Genomic DNA, 18,799 nt, shown 5'->3' with positions numbered 1-18,799 from the left:
TACGCATAAGCAGGTGTTGTTCCCGGCTTCTAGTGCTGTGGTCTAACTCTGTGTTCTTCATTTATTTTGAAGACAAGCTGACTCACCGGTACTACACTAGAGCCAACTCTACAAGACTGATGGATCATCTAGAGCAAGAGAACCGTGAACTCAAAGAGGAAGTCGCCAGACTGAGTGTCTTGATGGAATCATTCCTGGCCGCCCAGAGCCAGTCTTCTCCAACACCTTCAACTCCTCCCCAGAGGACAGTCATCTCTGAGAGTGTTTCCTCAACTGTGCCTGCAGCTAGTGCACACTTTGTTCCGACAGCCATGCCAACCGGGTTTCCATGGGGGATGCCTCCCAACTTTATGCCTGGGGGTCCTGCTCCGACTTTTGCTTCTATGCCGGCATCTAGCCCGGTCCTTGCTGTTCCTCCTCCTGTTGTGCATACCGTGCCTAGGGTAGACGACACCATCTATCATTCTGAGCCGTCTGAGGGCCCATATGTTCATGAGAAGATGGATGCTATGAATGATCAATTTCTTGAGCTTCGCAAGGAATTGAAAACTCTTAGAGGAAAGGATCTCTTTGGCAAGTGTGCTGCCGAATTATGCTTGGTTCCCAATATGAAGATTCCTGTGAAATTCAAGGTCCCTGACTTTGAAAAATACAAAGGGAATACTTGTCCTCTCAGCCACCTGGTCATGTATGCCAGGAAGATGTCAACTCAGACTGATAACGACCAGTTGCTCCTCCACTACTTTCAGGATAGTCTGTCTGGTGTCGCTCTGCGCTGGTATATGGGGCTAGACAGTGCGAACATCCGATCCTTCAATGATCTTGGCGAGGCCTTCGTCAAGCAGTACAAGTATAATATGGATATGGCTTCCGATAGGGATCAGTTGAGGGCTATGTCCCAGAAGGATAAAGAAACATTCAAAGAGTATGTCCAGAGGTGGCGAGAGTTGGCAGCACATATCTTGCCTCCGCTAGAAGAGAAGGAAATGACCAAGATCTTTCTGAAGACCTTGAGTTCATTCTATTATGAGCGGATGATTGCTAGCGCTCCTTCGGACTTCACCGAGATGGTGAATATGGGGATGCGTTTAGAAGAAGGGGTCAGAGAAGGACGTCTAACCCGAGAAGAAGGCTCTTCTACCAAACGTTATGGGGCATTTGCAAAGAAGAAAGATGGAGAGGCACATGCTGTGACATCCCATGTGAAACCTAGAAGTCCCTCTGTGAGGAGGAAGACTGTGCGTCCCTCCAGTAACCAGCACCAGGTGGCTCATATAGCACCTGCTTTCAGAGACAATCAACAATATCAGCAACATAGCAATAATCAGCAATCACCTCAACAATATCAGCAGCAACAACATCGTCCGCAACAGCAGGCCTATCAGCCTCGAAACAGTAATCAAACCAGCACGAGTTACGAGAGGAAGAAGATCACTTTTGATCCGATTCCGATGACATACGCAGAACTATATCCCTCTTTGATAGAGAGGAAGTTGATTACTCCGAGAGACCAGCCAATTATACCTGCTAACCCTTAGTGGTGGTATAAGCCTGAATTGCATTGTGTATACCACTCTGGTGCTCCCGGCCACGACGTGGAGAATTGCTATCCTTTGAAGACCAAGGTTCAAGACCTTATGAGGTGCGGAATTCTGTGCTTTGAGGACGTAGGTTCTAATGTGAAGAAGAACCCATTGCCCGAGCATGGGAAATCTGTCAACATGGTCGAGGGCTGCCCTGGCAAGTACAAAGTCAAATATGTCAGTCATATTCGACAATCGTTGGTCGAGTTGCATCGTTTGCTGTGTGAGTACAGTCACTATGAGCATGATCATGATAGATGCCGAATATGTCTTGTTAACAGATTGGGTTGTCGCCAGGTGCGCAAAGATCTTCAGAAAATGCTAGATGAAGGAGTTATCGAGATTCTCCAGAATAGGAATGTTGACGAAGATGAGCCTGAGGTCAACGTGATTTCCCCGGTGTTCCGGATGCCCGAACCTGTTATCATTAAATACGATGGTAGCAAGCAGAAGGTTTCTCCTTCCCTGATCATTAAGCTTGTCGGTCCAGTGTCGTATTCTTCTGAAAAGGCAATCCCATTTTGTTACAACGTTGTTGCTGTAGAAGATGGGAAAGAGGTGACTTTGCCATCCTCCTCTGTTGTGAATATTGCAGATGTAAGTGGTTTGACCCGTAGCAGTCGCGTGCTTTCGGCACCACTGAAGCCCCAGGTTAATACTGATTTTGTTGAACGCCCGATTGGGAATGCTGTGAGCACCCCGAATCCGGCACTTGTTGTTAAACCCTCCTTTGTACTGAAAACTCCTACTTCTGTTGGCCCTAGTGGCAAGGTGAAATAAGACTGTGATGAGATGTTGAAGCTCATCAAGAAGAGTGAGTACAGTGTTGTAGACAAGCTTCTACAAACGCCATCCAAAATATATGTGTTATCATTGCTTCTGAATTCATAACCACATAGAGAGGCTCTGTAGAAAGTTTTGGATGTGGCATATGTAGATCATGATGTCACTATAGAACAGTTTGATAGCATTGTTGCGAACATTACTGCTAGTAACAATTTGAGTTTCTGTGACTCTGATCTCCCTAAGGAGGGAAGAGACCACAACTTGGCTTTACACATATCCATGAATTGTAGAGACGACGCCATGTCCAATGTGCTGGTGGACACTGGGTCATCCCTGAATGTATTGCCAAAAACCACTCTTTCCAAACTGTCTTATCAAGGGCCTCCCATGAGGCAGAGTGGAGTTGTTGTGAAAGCTTTCGGTGGGTCGCGTAAGACTGTGATTGGGGAAGTTGATCTCCCAATCAAGATTGGACCAAGTGATTTCCAGATTACCTTCTAGGTTATGGATATTCACCCATCGTACAGCTGTCTCCTAGGCAGACCATGGATTCACGAGGCTGGAGCCGTGACATCCACCCTACACCAGAAGCTGAAATTTGTGAAGAACAAGAAACTGGTAGTGGTAGGGGGAGAAAAGGCTCTCCTGGTTAGCCACTTGTCTTCCTTCTCATACATAGATGCTGAGGATGAAGTTGGAACTCCTTTCCAAGCTTTATCTATAGTTGAGCCTGTTGAGAAGAGAACTCCTTCATTTACTTCCTATAGAGATGCGAAATTGGCCATTGAGTGTGGTGCAATTGTTGGTCTAGGAAAATGATTGAGCTGGAAGACAATAAGTCTCGGGCTGGCATTGGCTTTTCTTCTGGGGTCTTCAATGAGAAAGGGCTGTTCAAGAGTGGAGGTTTTATCCACACTGGTCAGGATGAGGAAGCTGCTGTTGTCTTGGAAGAAGATGCAGAGGACTCTGGAAATTTTGTCATCCCTGGAGGGGTCTGCAACAATTGGGTCGTTGTGGATGTTCCTACAGTTATCCACAAGTCAACGTAATGATCACTTTGTTTAAAAAACCATTCTCCCATGCCAAAAGGAGAAGTGATGACATTGTTGGCAACATAAATACAATGATATTTTCATTCAATAAATTCATGTTAAATGTTTGTTTTCCCAATTATTTTCCCTTTTTGCTTTTTTGCATGAAATTGGTGATCACATAAAACCCTAAAAAAAAAGAATAAAATCAATCTTTTCATCTGCATAATGATTTGCCTTGTTTGATTTCTAAAAGCTTTTCATATCCAAAATCATTATGCAGGTTGATTTCCAAACCCATTAAACATAATGATCCAACACCATCTCCCAATTTTGAGTTCCCTGTATTTGAGGCAGAGGAAGATGATGTTGAAGAGATTCCTGATGAGATTACCCGTCTACTTGAGCATGAAGAGAAGATCATTCAGCCGCATCTTGAGAATCTAGAAATAGTCAACTTGGGGTCTGAGGATTGTGTGCGAGAAGTGAAGATTGGGGCACTCCTGGAAGAATCTGTTAAGAAGGGGTTTATTGAATTGCTGCGAGAATATGTTGATATCTTTGCTTGGTCGTATGAAGACATGTCGAGTCTAGATACAGATATTGTGCAACATTTCCTGCCCTTGAAGCCTGAGTGCGTGCCTGTGAAGCAGAAGCTCAGAAGAACTCATCCTGATATGGCAGTGTAGATCAAAGAGGAAGTTCAGAAGCAAATTGATGCGGGGTTTCTGGTGACTTCTACATATCCTCAATGGGTGGCCAATATTGTGCCCGTGCCTAAGAAAGACGGAAAAGTCCGGATGTGTGTGGACTATAGAGATTTGAATAAAGCTAGTCCGAAAGATGATTTCCCTCTACCACATATTGATATGTTGGTAGACAATACAACTAAATTCAATGTCTTCTCATTCATGGACGGATTTTCCGGATATAATCAGATTAAGATGGCACCCGAGGATATGGAGAAGACAACATTCATCACACCTTGGGGAACATTCTGTTATCGAGTGATGCCCTTCGGTTTGAAGAATGCCGAAGCCACGTATCAATGAGCTATGACCACCTTGTTCCATGATATGATGCACAAGGAGATTGAGGTATATGTTGATGATATGATTGCTAAGTCGAGAACGGAAGTTGAACATGTAGAGCACTTGTTGAAGCTTTTTCAGCGTTTGAGGAAGTACAAGCTTCGTCTGAATCCTACCAAGTGTACATTTGGAGTCTGTTCTGGAAAGTTATTGGGCTTTAATGTCAGTGAAAGAGGTATTGAGGTTGATCCTGCAAAGGTCAAAGCAATACAAGAGATGCCTGCGCCCAAAACTGAGAAGCAAGTCCGAGGTTTTCTTGGCCGCTTGAATTGCATTTCCAGATTCATATCCCACATGACTGCCACATGTGCGCCGATATTCAAGCTCCTCCGGAAAGATCAGTCTCATGATTGGACCGAGGATTGCCAGAAAGCTTTCGACAGTATCAAAGAGTATCTGTCTGAACCTCCAATCTTGTCTCCGCCTGTAGAAGGAAGACCTTTGATCATGTATCTGACAGTTCTTGAAGACTCGATGGGTTGTGTCCTGGTTAGCAAGATGAATTCGGGAAGAAAGAGTATGCTATTTACTACCTGAGTAAGAAGTTCACTGATTGTGAGTCTCGATACTCAATGCTTGAGAAGACATGATGTGCTTTGGCTTGGGCTGCTAAGTGTTTACGCCAGTATATGTTAAATCATACAACTTGGTTGATATCCAGAATGGATCCAATCAAGTATATCTTTGAGAAGCCTGCTTTAACTGGGAGGATTTCCCGTTGGCAGATGTTGTTATCTGAGTATGATATTGAGTATCGACCTCAGAAGGCTATTAAAGGTAGTATCTTGGCTGACCACTTGGCACATCGACCGATTGAGGATCATCAGTCAGTTCAGTATGACTTCCCAGACGAGGAGATTCTGTATTTGAAGATGAAAGATTGTGATGAGCCTACACTCGACGAAGGGCCAGAACCTGGTTCCAGATGGAGTATGGTGTTTGATGGCGCTGTAAATCAGTACGGAAATGGTATTGGGGCAGTGATTATTACTCCTCAGGGCACACATATTCCTTTTACAGCAAGGCTAACTTTCAAATGCACGAATAATATGGCTGAGTATGAGGCCTGTATTATGGGATTGGAAGAATGCATTGATCTGAGGATCAAGCATCTTGATGTGTACGGTGATTCGGCCCTCGTTGTCAATCAGATCAAGGGTGAATGGGAAACGAATCCGCCTGGTCTCATTCCATATAGAGATTATGTAAGGAGGATTTCAACATTCTTTACTGAGGTTGACTTCTATCATATTCCTCGAGATGAGAATCGGATGGCAGACGCTCTTGCCACGCTTGCTTCAATGATTGTGGTTAAATATTGGAATGAAGTTCCCAATATCACTGTGATGCGCTTGGATAGACCAGCTCATGTGTTTGCAGTTGAAGAAGTGAAAGATGATAAGCCATGGTATTATGACATCAAGTGTTTTCTTCAGAGCCAGATTTACTCGCCTGGGGCATCTGTGAAAGATATGAAGACTTTGAGGAGATTGTCAGGCAGTTTCTACCTCAATGGCGAAGTGCTTTATAAGAGAAATTTTGACATGGTTCTGCTCAGATGCGGGGATAGACACGAAGCAGACCTGTTGATGACCGAGGTCCATGAAGGTTCATTTGGTACTCATTCCAATGGGCATGCCATGGCTAGAAAGATGTTGAGAGCAGGCTACTATTGGTTGACAATGGAGTCTGACTGCTGCAAATATGTGAAGAAATGCCATAAGTGTCAGATTTACGCGGATAAGATTCATATTCCTTCGACACTTCTGAATGTGATTTCATCACCATGGCCTTTCTCCATGTGGGGAATTGACATGATTGGCATGATTGAAGCGTCCAATGGACACAGGTTTATTCTCGTAGCAATTGATTACTTCACGAAGTGGGTTGAAGCAGCGTCATATGCAAATGTAACCAGGAAGGTGGTCGTGAAGTTTATCAAGAATCAACTCATATTCCGTTATGGTGTGCCAGATAAGATCATTACTGATAATGGATCTAATCTGAATAACAAGATGATGAAAGAGCTGTGTAACGAGTTCAAGATTGCACACCATAATTCTTCTCCTTACAGACCCAAGATGAATGGGGTTGTTGAAGCTGCTAATAAGAATATCAAGAAGATTATCCAGAAGATGGTTGTTACGTACAAAGATTGGCATGAGATGATGCCATTCGCTTTGCATGGATATCGTACATTTGTCTGCACTTCAACAGGGGCAACCCATTTCTCTCTTGTTTATGGCATGGAGGTTGTACTCCCAGTAGAGGTGGAGATCCCATCAATGAGAGTCTTGATGGAGGCCAAGTTGACTGATGCTGAATGGGTTCAGAGTCGTTATGACCAGCTGAATTTGATTGAAGAAAAGAGATTGACTGCCATGTGTCATGGTCAGTTGTATCAGCAGAGAATGAAGAAAGCTTTTGATAAGAAGCTCAAGCCTCGTGTGTTCCGAGAAGGTGACCTTGTGCTCAAGAAAGTCTTGTCTTTCGCGCCCGATTCCAGGGGCAAGTGGACTCCAAACTATGATGGTCCATATGTTGTTAAGAGAGCCTTTTCAGGCGGTGCTTTGATACTTACAACAATGGATGGGGAGGATTTCACTCGTCCTGTGAATTCAGATGCAGTCAAGAAATACTTCGCCTAAAATAAAAACAAAATAGCTCGCTAAGTTGAAAACCCGAAAGGGCAGCTTAGGCAAAAATGAGCGTCTCGGTGGATTGAAAACCCGAAAGGGAAATCTAGGCAAAAATTAGGGATTTGGCAAGTAACTGCATCCTGATAAGACTGTGTTCCACAACCGTCATCTATCAGAGATTCCTGTTCATTCGTTGTCAACCAAAGCTTCGAATACATCGAATTCAGAATTGGTGGAGAAATGGTCATTAAGTTCATTGTAGCCCTTTTCCAATATATATCACCAATTTCAAATTTGTAAAAGATCTATGGAGTCTTACCATTTGCAGGCTACCATTCCATCAAATGAATTTGAGCTTTTATCCAATTATTTGCACTCTTATTTGTTTCTATTCAACAAATGTTTTGCATGTTTTAATTGAGAAAATATCATTGTTTTGAATAAACAAATTTTTCACAAATTGTTTTTAAACAAAGTGAACATTCACAATGAAAAAGATACTTAGGAGATCCTCAGTGCTCTCCCAAGGGTGGCATGATTTCCAACAGGGTAAGACATTTGTTCATATCCTTGGCATGACTGTATCTTCTCCCTCCGGAACCCCTTTTATGGGTCATCCCCAAGTAGAGTGCGTGTTGGGGTTACTTACTCCTTTTCCCTTCAGCAGAGCAGTGGTCTTCCCTCCTCAGCAGATGTGTCCTCTTTGGAAGGTTCGGTATTTGGTGGTTGATCCCCAATATTCCTTCATTTCCTCGGATAAATCCCCAGTAGATTGGCTTGGGTGGCAGATTCTACTTGTGCATTAAGCTCTTCTCCCCAGCTGAGACTTTTGGTTCATCCCCGAGTGGTATGCTTGTTAAGATGTTCACCACTCTCCCCTTCAGCGGAAGAGCGATCTTTTCTCCTCAGCAGGTGTGATCTCCTTGATGAGTTTTGGTACTTGGTGTTGGATCACCAGTTTCTTCTTGTATCCCTCGGATGGATTCCCCAGAAGAGTTTCTTTTGTGGCAGCTTCTACCTGTGCAATGAACTTTTTCCCCAACCGGATTGACTAATGATTCATTCCCCAGAGATTTTGTGATTTCCTGGTATCTCTGATTCTCCGGCAGATTGGATACTCTCCATTGGATTTTGGGCTTTCTCCCTTGAGATGTAGTACCGAATGGTCGTGTGCCTCTTCCTTGGGTATTGTTTGTGTTAGGAATGTCTGTTTGTCAGCATTCATCATACATAAACCACACATATACATGCATAATTATAACATTCAGATATTCATGTTGCATTTTTTACCATATATCTATTGTTTGTTGTCTCCTGCTATCTGGTGATATGTATTTCCCCAAGCAGTTGTCGGTGTCTGATCTCCCCATATATAGTGATCCCTTTAAGCAGAAAGTGTTTTCCCTTCCGTATTCCCCACTGAGTTATATCCTCGTGGATGACGGTTGTTTTCGTTTCCTCCCAACACATATATTGGGATGAGTTCCCCTATTGAGTTATATCCTCATTAGGATGAGTCTCGATTCAGTTTGCCTTTTTGGTTTGATCCTAAATTGGCCTCCTTTGACTGTCTTTGGTGTTTCCCTGTGGTAAATGAATAATTGCTCAATAATCAATAATTATTCACCTTATCCTCAGCGGAGTTTGTGGTTTTCTACACTTATACCGATAGTTGTAAATCCTATTTTTCCCTCCCCAACGAAGTTTGTGGTTTTCTACCCAGTATCCAGTAGATGTAATCCCCTCCTTGATGGTTATCTTCATCCAATATTCGATGTTGATATTCCCTCTTTTTTCCTGGATAATTGCCTTGCGCTCGCAATTTATCCCCAGCGAGTCATCTTTCGTCTACCCTGTTGTTGTTGGTAACGATTGTTTCTCTCCTGAATTGGCCATCATTATATACCTAGTTTTGGTATCCCGATGCCTTTTTCTTTTCGGTTGATTTATCCTTTATTAACCCAGTAAACGGTTGTGGATAATCTTCCATGTGAGTGTATTATCTATGTTCCGACGGTAATAGGTAGTATATCTCATGCACTCTTCGGTCGAAGCCTTTTGTTCTTCCCCAGTTGAGTAAGATTCATTTCCCCCTTTGCTGAGTTAACCATTGTTGTTCATCCTAGTTGATGACGGTTACTCTTCTGTGGTTTTCTACCCAGTATCCGGTAGATGTAATCCCCTCTTTGACGGTTATCATTATCCAATATTCGGTATTGCTATTCCCTCTTTCTTTTGGATAATTGCTCTGATTAAGCAATTTTATCCCCCAGCGGGTCCTCTTTCATTTACCGTTTGCCGGTGATGTTTGTTGCTCCCCTTGATTGGCCATCATTATATACCTAGTTTTGGTATCCAGAAGTATTTCCCTTTGACGGTTATCATTATCCAATATTCGGTACTAATATTCCTTCACCCTTTTTTTGAGCATATCTCCCAGTAATCGGTGATATGTCTCCTGGATCGTTGCCTTTGTCAATGTATCCCCAATGAGTCATCTCTCATTTATCCTTTGTTGATAATGATTGTTTCTCCCTTTGATTGGTCATCATTATATACCTAGTTTTGGTATCCCGATGCCTTTCTCTGTCGGTCGATTTATCCTTTATTAACCCAGTAACCGGTTGTGGATAATCTTCCATGTGAGTATATTATCTACGTTCTGACGGTAATACATAATATATCTCATGCACTCTTTGGTTGAAGCCTTTTGTTCTTCCCCAGTCGCGTAAGATTCGTATCCCTGTTGTGGGATCGAATGTCCATCCTATAATCGAGTTTGCGTTCTGCCCTCTTTTTGGATGATGAGTGTTTTGGGAATATTCCCCGATTCACGCTTTGGTTGGTCACCTATTATATGCCCAGTAATCGGTATCCCTGGTGCTCCTTCCTTCTGGTCCCTATTATGACTTTGGTCCCCTGTGGAGTTTGATTTTCCTGAGTTGAAATATACCTTTTAGGTCTTCCTCAGATGATTTGGTTGATTGATATCTCTCACCCTTATACCGGTCTTAGATATTCATTCTTCCCGAGCTTGTTGTTCTCTCACCCTTATACCGGTGATCAGATCACATGTCTCATTGAGCTTGTTACCCAGTAACCAGTAACACCTCATCCCGCTGCTTCTCCAGGAGAGTCTTTTTAGACATCCCCAGCGAAGTATTTGTTGTGGATCGCCTTTTGCTGTGTTGGCATATTCCCCAATACATGCACCTTCGAGTCAGCTCGAGTCTTTCCAACGGATTCACTCCCTTTGGAGACTCTTTTCCCCAGCTTTGAGTCGTGACCTGCTCACGCGGTTTCAGTCCTTTACTCCCCAGTTTTGAGTCGTGCCCTGCTCACGCATTTTTTTCTTATCCCCTTGAGAGTCCCTGTTAGAGTCTCTGTTCCCTGGTGAGTGTATTACTCCTATGGATTTTCAATTTCTCCGGTTGTCTTTTCTTCTTTGTGGACACATATCCCCACAAAGTTTGTTTGTTTTGCATGCATACATTTGCATTATGAGGTCTCTTAGGGACCAAAATTTGTCTCTTTGTTATTATTTAAGCCCATTCTACCTCGTTGAGACAAAGATTTTAACGTTGACTTCTCCGGCTAGAATGACCTTAAATAGGGGCATCTGTAAGACCCCAATTTTGTCCCTAAGATCCCTCATGGCATCATAACATTGCATTGCATAGCCTCAAGGATCATTGAGCATCTTGGCTCCCTTTCCCTTTGGGTAGGAATATCTTGTGAGTGGTTTGAGATCACCAAGCATGCTTGAATTGTATATCATTGCTTTTCTCATTTTTTGTTTACTAACCAAAAGCACAAAAATATGTCACTAACATTTTTTTTGTAGCTTAAGCAATCACCAGGTCAAGAGCTTTAAGGAGATCCTTTGTGCAAGAGATGAGGTATTTTCTTGGGATGAGGACCACATGATTATTATAAGGAGATTACATGAGCTAGGGTTTCATTTTAAAGCAATTTCTCCAAGTGGTAAAAGCCCAAGTTAATCAAGGCATTTCAAGGTCATCTGAGGACCAAAAGTCAACTGTGGATTCAACTGAGGGCTATGAGGTGGGGAAATGAGTTGAGACACCTCAATCATGTTCAAATAGGGCCTATTCATCATTCTAAACATCCATCTTGAAGATTCAAAGGTCATGGCAAAAGTTACTAAAAATGGAAAATGACCTGTAATTCAAAGTTTCCAAATTTGGCAAGTTTTTGATCCACATTCAACTTGACTTGTCAATGTCAAAGAAGTTTCGAATGGATTTTTGGCGAGCATGAAAGTTGTAGATCTTTGTATCCCCTTTCCAAAAAGTCCTAATTCATGTCCATATGCTGAATGGTTGAGGAGTTATGGTCATTTGATCACAAGGTGTGCATGGAAATTCAAAATGGCATAACTTTTGATACAATGCTTCAATTTGGTTCATTCTTTTTGCAAAATGCTCCTCATGTTCAAGACATCTCAAATTGACATCACTTGGCTCAATTGTGCAAAGGAATCATGGCTTGTATTCTCACTATTTCACACATGTGCATTTTGAAGAAAATATTCATTATTCATTTTTGGCTTAAGATGCAAGCAAACAAACACTTCAAGCATGACCGTTGGATGATTTTGAGTGCATTAGAAGCTCATCATGGGAGATTACACGTGGATTATGGCTTTGTGAGCTTCATTTGCATTTTTGCATTTTGCTTCATAACTCCTTAATCATGATTAACATTTGGCTTAAGTGATTAGCATGGTCATTAGCAAGGCATATAAATACCAAAACCCTAATCCTAACTGCCATAACAAGCATTTTCAGATCCAAATTCAAAAACTCCCTCCAAATTCTCTCTCTTCGAATTTTCATTTCCTCCACACAAACACCAAAAATTCTTGTAGATTCTTGATCATCATGCTTCATTGAGCAAGAATCAACCACTGTTTTGAGCAATTCAGCTAGATTTCGAGTAGTTAATGAGCATCCACATGGCAATGGAATCTGAAAATTGAGGTAGATCCAGGTGGTTTCAATTGATTCTCTTTGTACAAAGCTTCAAGGCAAGGTCAAAGGAGTAGATCTGGAGCTTCATAGCCTGTGAGATCGTGAATTCAAGAAGCTCCAATTTCATGTGAGTTGAAAATCATCCTCTCCTTTTGCTGTTTTATGATCATAGAATGATAGATCTTGTTGTGTAGGTCATGTAGATATGTTTAGAATTAAAAATGGTTGAGAATTGAGCATGTATGACGAACTGTAAGTTTAGATCTGAAAAATGTTTTCATTCGATCTGGAAAATATAGGATGAATTAGAATGAATTGATTGCATATTTGGAATCTCCATGGAAAACTGGTTCGAATGATGTATGCATCTTGAATTTCTGGAAAATTTTCATGTTGATGTCGCCGGAGCTGGCCGGAGAAGACGATCGGAGCTTAGCTCCGGCGTCTGCGTGTACTTAGGGTTTGCCTACGTGCGTTCCATGTGTGTGCTTTCTTGGACATGTGATTGGATGAGATTGTGTTGACTGGCCACGCGTGTGAGTTACGCTGACTCGTTTAATGAAACGGTACGTTTCATGATTTTAAAAATGGACCGTGGATCTGATTACGCGCCAAGATCGTGTGGTTATTGTATTTTCTGATTTAATTCAAATTAATTTGTTTTCCCTCCATTTTGCATTGAATATTCCATTTATTTTGCTTGTTGTAAAAAATTCATAAAAAATTCAAAAATAGTCCAATTTAATCCCAATTTTTTTTCATAGTTTTATTTTGATGTCTATTAATTTTTGATGTTAATTTCATGAATTGTTGATGTGTGGTTTTTGATTTGTGAATTTTTGAATCCATGTGGTGTTAATTTGATATGTTGCATTCAATGCATTGTGAAATCTTCATCTTTGAGCCATTTGATCCAATTTTACGTGTGCATGTTATTTATATATGATGTGAATTTTTGGTCACTGGTTTGGAATTTTTCTCACATGTTATCATCACTTTTGACACATAGAGAAAAGTGTGACAATTTGTGTCACATTTTTGACATTGAATTGTTACATTTTTGTTCACATAGCATTTGAATCTTTCTGGATTTGATCTTTTGCATATTGCTTGTTCATGACATGATAGACCTGTAAGAAAAATATCAAAGTCATTGCAAGCATTTCGGATTTGATGTGGATTTTCTAATTTGCAAGCTCATTTTGTGCATATTTCTTGGTCATTGCATTACATAGATCATTTGAGATACTTGCTTATTGATTTGATGCTGGTCCTTTTGAGGACATTTAGATGATTGTTTGAATGTGCATTGTGTAGAAGATTGGGTTCTGTTTTGGTCATTTGATTTGGTTTTGAATCTAGTCTTTGCACTAGTGTTTTGTACATAAACTAACTTTGTCTTGTGTTTCAGGTTTGGACATTTAGCATTGATGGTTGATTTGTTCTCACTTGTGAGATGCAAATGCATTTGAGTACTGACCTATGTTTGTTTTGTAGGTTTGTTTTGATGTGGTGAACTCATGAGCTCATTTGAGTGCTATGACACTTATGCATTGAATTGTAACTGTTAGGTGGTTTCACTGTTTGTCTGTTGGTTGTATGACTGAAGTACTAATTGTTTAGTCTTTGTACAGGTACCTTTGTTTCTTGCTTATTTTAGCTCTTGCTTGAGCTTTGGATTGTGGTTGATACACCACTCAGGTAGTTATCCTCTTACTTCATGTAGTCTGAAGTCCTGTCACCTTTTTGGCAGGCATTTTACTAGCAAGTCCTCCTTCAGAGGCTCTGTTTGTGTTTGTTTCCAATTGTGCCAAAGACCTCCAAGATGAGGCATGTGATTACTTGATAAGACCTCCAAGAGTAGAGGCAATTGACGGATAAAAGGGATTAGTAGCCAATTCCCCGTTATTCAGTGTGTCGTTCTTTATGCTCGCACTTCGTGCTGATGCTTCTGAACATGTACCTAAGATCTTTGTCCAGTGTCTGTCAAGTGGAATAGGATCTCACTTTCTGGATCCCCACGCTTTCTTTGTCATGAGCTCACCCAGGCCAGGGTTAAGAGCATGAGGTCTCATCCTCATTACCATTTTGATCAGCTTCACCCTAACGTTCAATGTTAGTGGTTAAGAGCTACAGAGTACCCATTACAGTTTGGCTTGTTTGTCGAGGTTGACATGACCCCTCTTGACTAAAGCCCGCCCTTTGTTTGAGCCTCTTGTATGTATATAGTGTGAGATGTTTGTTTACTTGTGAACTTTTGATGTGTGTGATCTTGAACTAGGAGTTTCTATTTAAGCTTAATTGAGGATCATTACCATGTTCATCTAAGTGGAAGATACAAGATACATTGAGGATCTCTTATTGAGACATGTGTGATTGCTTATGCTTTGTGCTTGCTTATTCCAAAGGATGGGATCTACTTGGATCATCAATATGATCTCAAGAGAGGAACTCCTAGTGTGGTTTCATTTCTTATTCCTCACCTTTTTGACTTAGCCTTCACCATCTCTCCACCCTAACCCAAGCCAAAACCTTTTTGTGCAAACATTTGACCTTTGTTTTAACATTAGAAACCTAAGCCTTATGCTTTTGATTTTCAAACATTCTTTTCATAACACTCATTTTGAATTGAATCTTTAAGTCAACTTTGACCATTTTGTATATACTTCTAATTGGTAAATATAACCCATTCAAATGTCTTTTGGTGGTTCCAACGTCCACTTTCTTAATCAAAATTTTCCATAACCTTTAGCTATTAGGTTTGAGTTATCTATGTGGTAGATGTAATACTCACCTTTGTCTTTAGTGATGGACAATGAGCCTTCCATGCTTATTATAGGGTTAACCCCTCACTAGCATGTTGAAGCTATCCTCAAATGGTGGACTTGTGGTTTTAGGTTGAGTTTTCTCCCTTTGATAACAAAAGACCTTAAGGCTTTTGGACCAATCGATCCACTCATTTGTTTTGAGATTTTTTACCCGAACTACGAGGTTTTGATCCTAATCTTTTTATAAGAGGGTACGTAGGCAATGGGTTTATCCATCCAAACACAAAAATGTAAATAACTTGTATATTCTCTTCTCATCTCTTCAATCATGTTTGCACAAATAAATTTTCACAAAACAAACAACCTTCACAAGTGTGAAAAGGGCTCCCTAGGAGTACCTAGGATGTTTTGGGTGCCTAACACCTTCCAATTGCATAACCAACCCCCTTAACCAGACCTCTGTTTCTTTTACTAGTTTTGTTTGTAAAACTTTTAGGTTTTTGTTCGCTTTCTAACCATTCCTTTGGATAAATAGAAGTGCGGTGGCGACTCGACTTTGTATGATTTACCTTGGATTTAATCAATATCTCCAATGGTAACGAATACACCGCTACACAAAGACTTCAAGATTTCACATCATAATTCTTCTCTCTACAGACCTAAGATGAATGGGGCTATTGAAGTTACGAACAAGAGCATTAAAAGGATCATTCAAAAGATGGTTGTGACGTACAAGGATTAGCATGACATGCTCCCATTTGCTTTGCATGGATACCGTACATCCTTCCGCACTTCAATAGGGGAAACCCCTTTCTCACTTGTTTATGGAATGGAAGTTATGCTCCCAATGGAGGTTGAGATCCCATCAATATGTGTCTTAATGGAATCAAAGTTGACTGAGGCTGAACAATGTTAGACCAGGTATGACCAGTTGAATTTAATTGAAGATAAGAGATTAACTGCCATGTGTCATGGTCAGTTATATCAGCAGAGAATGGAGAAAGCTTTTGATAAGAAGGACATGCCTCGTGTGTTCCGAGAAGGTGACCTTGTGCTCAAGAAGATTCTATCTTTCAAACCAGATTCTAGTGGAAAATGGACTCCTAATTATGAAGGCTCATATGTTATAAAGAGAGCCTTTTCTGGCGGTGCTTTGATTCTTACAACTATGGAGGGTGAAGAGTTCACTCGTCTTGGGAATACCTATGCAGTCAAGAAATACTTCGTCTAAAAAAGAAAAGAATAACTCCCTAAGTTGAAAACCCGAAAGGGCGACTTAGGCAAAAATGAGCGTCTCGATGGATTGAAAACCCGAAAGGGAGATCCAGGAAAAAGTTAGAGACATAAAACAAAAAATTTATCCCGATAAATTGAGTAACACACATTGGGGCAATTTACGCAAAAATTAGGGATTATGGGAAGTAACTGGATTCGGTTGATCTTAAGTCTTGAAGACATTCTTGAGCACGTCATTTGGTTCTGATACATCACAAGATGGCTGAGCGGGCATGTGTTTCCCTTGTACTTTTCAAAGTCAGGTACTTCGAACTTTACAGGGATTTTCACGTTGGGAACAAGGCACAACTCAGTAACACTCTTACCGAAGAGGTCCTTACCCCGCAAAGTCTTCAGTTCCTTGCGCAGCTCAAGGAATTGGTGTTTCATCTCATCCATCTTTTCATATACGTCTAGGCCCTCAGATGGCTCAGAATGATAGATGGTGTCTTCAACTCTTGGCAAGGTGTTCACAACGGGAGGTGGCACAGAAAGGACCGGGCTAGATACCGGCAGAGAAGCGAGAGTTGGAGCAAAACCCTCAGGCACAAAGTTGGCGGGCATTCCCCAAGGGAACCCGACTGGCATGGTTCGAGCGAAATGGGTTGTGGCAGAAGGCACAACAGAAGAGGCTACCTCTGAGAGTAGCTTGACTCTGAGCAGCCAGTACTGACTCCATCATGGCAGTCAGCCTAGCTATCTCTTATTTCAATTCCCAGTTCTCTTGTTCTAGATGCTCCATGATCCTCGTCATATTAGCTCTTGTGTTATACCGGTGTGTCAGCTTGTCTTCAAAATAAATGAAGAGCAAAGAGTTAGACCACTGGGCTGACCAAAACCTGCCTATGTATATGATGCATGCAATGTTTGTGCATATGATTTGTTTTTATTTTAGGAACTTTATAGAGATCTATTTGAAAATATTCGAAAATATTAATTTGTTAAGACATATACGGAATACTCATAGCAATAATATTTGGAAAAAAAATTTACACCAAAGAAGTAGTACAGTTTTGGTAACCAAATAGAATACAAGAGGAAAGGAGAATAAACATCCTATGGATCCCTAGAAACAATCGTCCAAAGCTATCGAGATCGGAAGATAAGTTGCACGAAGCCTCTTCACCTCTCTCTCATAAGCTGCTTCCATATCAGCTTTCTCCTTGGCGAGTCGATCATACTTCCTCTTCCAAAACATGGATGACTGAGGAAGAAGAGAAGTAACCACATCATCAGGCTCATCAATAACCTGATGCTCCAGAAATTCTATCACTGCATCCTTATCTCTGAGCTGGTGAAGTAGTTCCTCACGCTCACGAACCAAAGCACGTGACCAGTCTTCATCTCTCAACTCCTCTACTCCTTGATTAGGAAGGGTTGCAGGCCCAACCCTTACCATAGGGGTAGGTCTCAGATAATCATATGGCATGCGGTACTCAAGCACTCTCTTCCTCACCCAAGCGGTGCAGGGTTCCAAAGCAATACAATTCTTCGGACCAAGCTCTTTCCTTCCCTTCTTATGAACCATGCGCCAGGTGCGTACCATCATGCCCTTCAAGTTATGGGGATCTTTACCCTCTTGAAAGAATACACCTTCCAACAGAATGTTGTTAGGTTTATCCTTTAAGGGGAACCCAAGCTGACGGCGAGCCAAAATAGGGTTGTAGTTCATTCCACCACATGTACCAAGAAGAGGGACATTGGAGAACTCACCACAAGAATCAATAATATGGACACCATCATACACACGGTTATACTAAAAGATATCATCATTAGTGAGAGACATAAGTCTCGTGCACCACCGTAGACATCCCTTGTTTTCCTTGAAGGCGAGTGTCTGAGGCAAGTGCGAAATAAACCACTTGTACAACAGAGGCAAACAGCACACAATGGCACCACCACCCTTTGCATTCCTCAAATGCAAATAGAAATAAGTGTCACCCAACAGTGTTGGAATGGGATTAAGAGTAGAGAAAATCCTAAGAGCATTCACATCCACAAAGTTGTCGATGTTGGGGAATAACACTAGCCCATAGATGAGAAGTACAAATACGACTTCAAAGGCGTCCTCACTCATGGCCTTCCCAAACAATGTAGCTTGGGCAATGAGAAATTCAAATGGGAGACCTTGAATTCCACCTTTGGTAATCATATGAGCAACAATATCAGATGCATCTATGTGAAGCAAATTAGCAATCTCTTGGGAAGAAGGAACCCTCTCTAAGCCACTAAACGACAACTGATCCAAGATAGGTATACCCACATGATAGGCATACTCCTCAAGTTTAGGCAAAAGTTGGAAATCCAGAAAAGTGAAGTAATGGTACAGAGGATCATAAAACTGCACCAACACACTCATCAGACCTTCATCCACCTGAGTAGACAGAATAGACAAAAGTTTCCTATGACGAGCTTTGAACTCCAAAGGCTCTAATACCTAAGATGTCAAACTCCTTAACTCTTTCAAATCGGGTTGTCTGAAATTGCACTTCTTCGTATTCCTTCTTTGCTTATCCATGTCTGAAAATTTGCAAATAGACCTCTTAAGTTTCCTTGAAAATTTTATTGTTGATGATATGGATGCAAATGAATGCATGGATGCAACAATCACACTCAATGATCAAGCAAGTCA

Source organism: Lathyrus oleraceus, chromosome 5, assembly GCF_024323335.1.
Source record: "Lathyrus oleraceus cultivar Zhongwan6 chromosome 5, CAAS_Psat_ZW6_1.0, whole genome shotgun sequence".
Lineage (NCBI taxonomy): Eukaryota > Viridiplantae > Streptophyta > Magnoliopsida > Fabales > Fabaceae > Lathyrus > Lathyrus oleraceus.
This window is presented reverse-complemented; position numbering follows the sequence as displayed.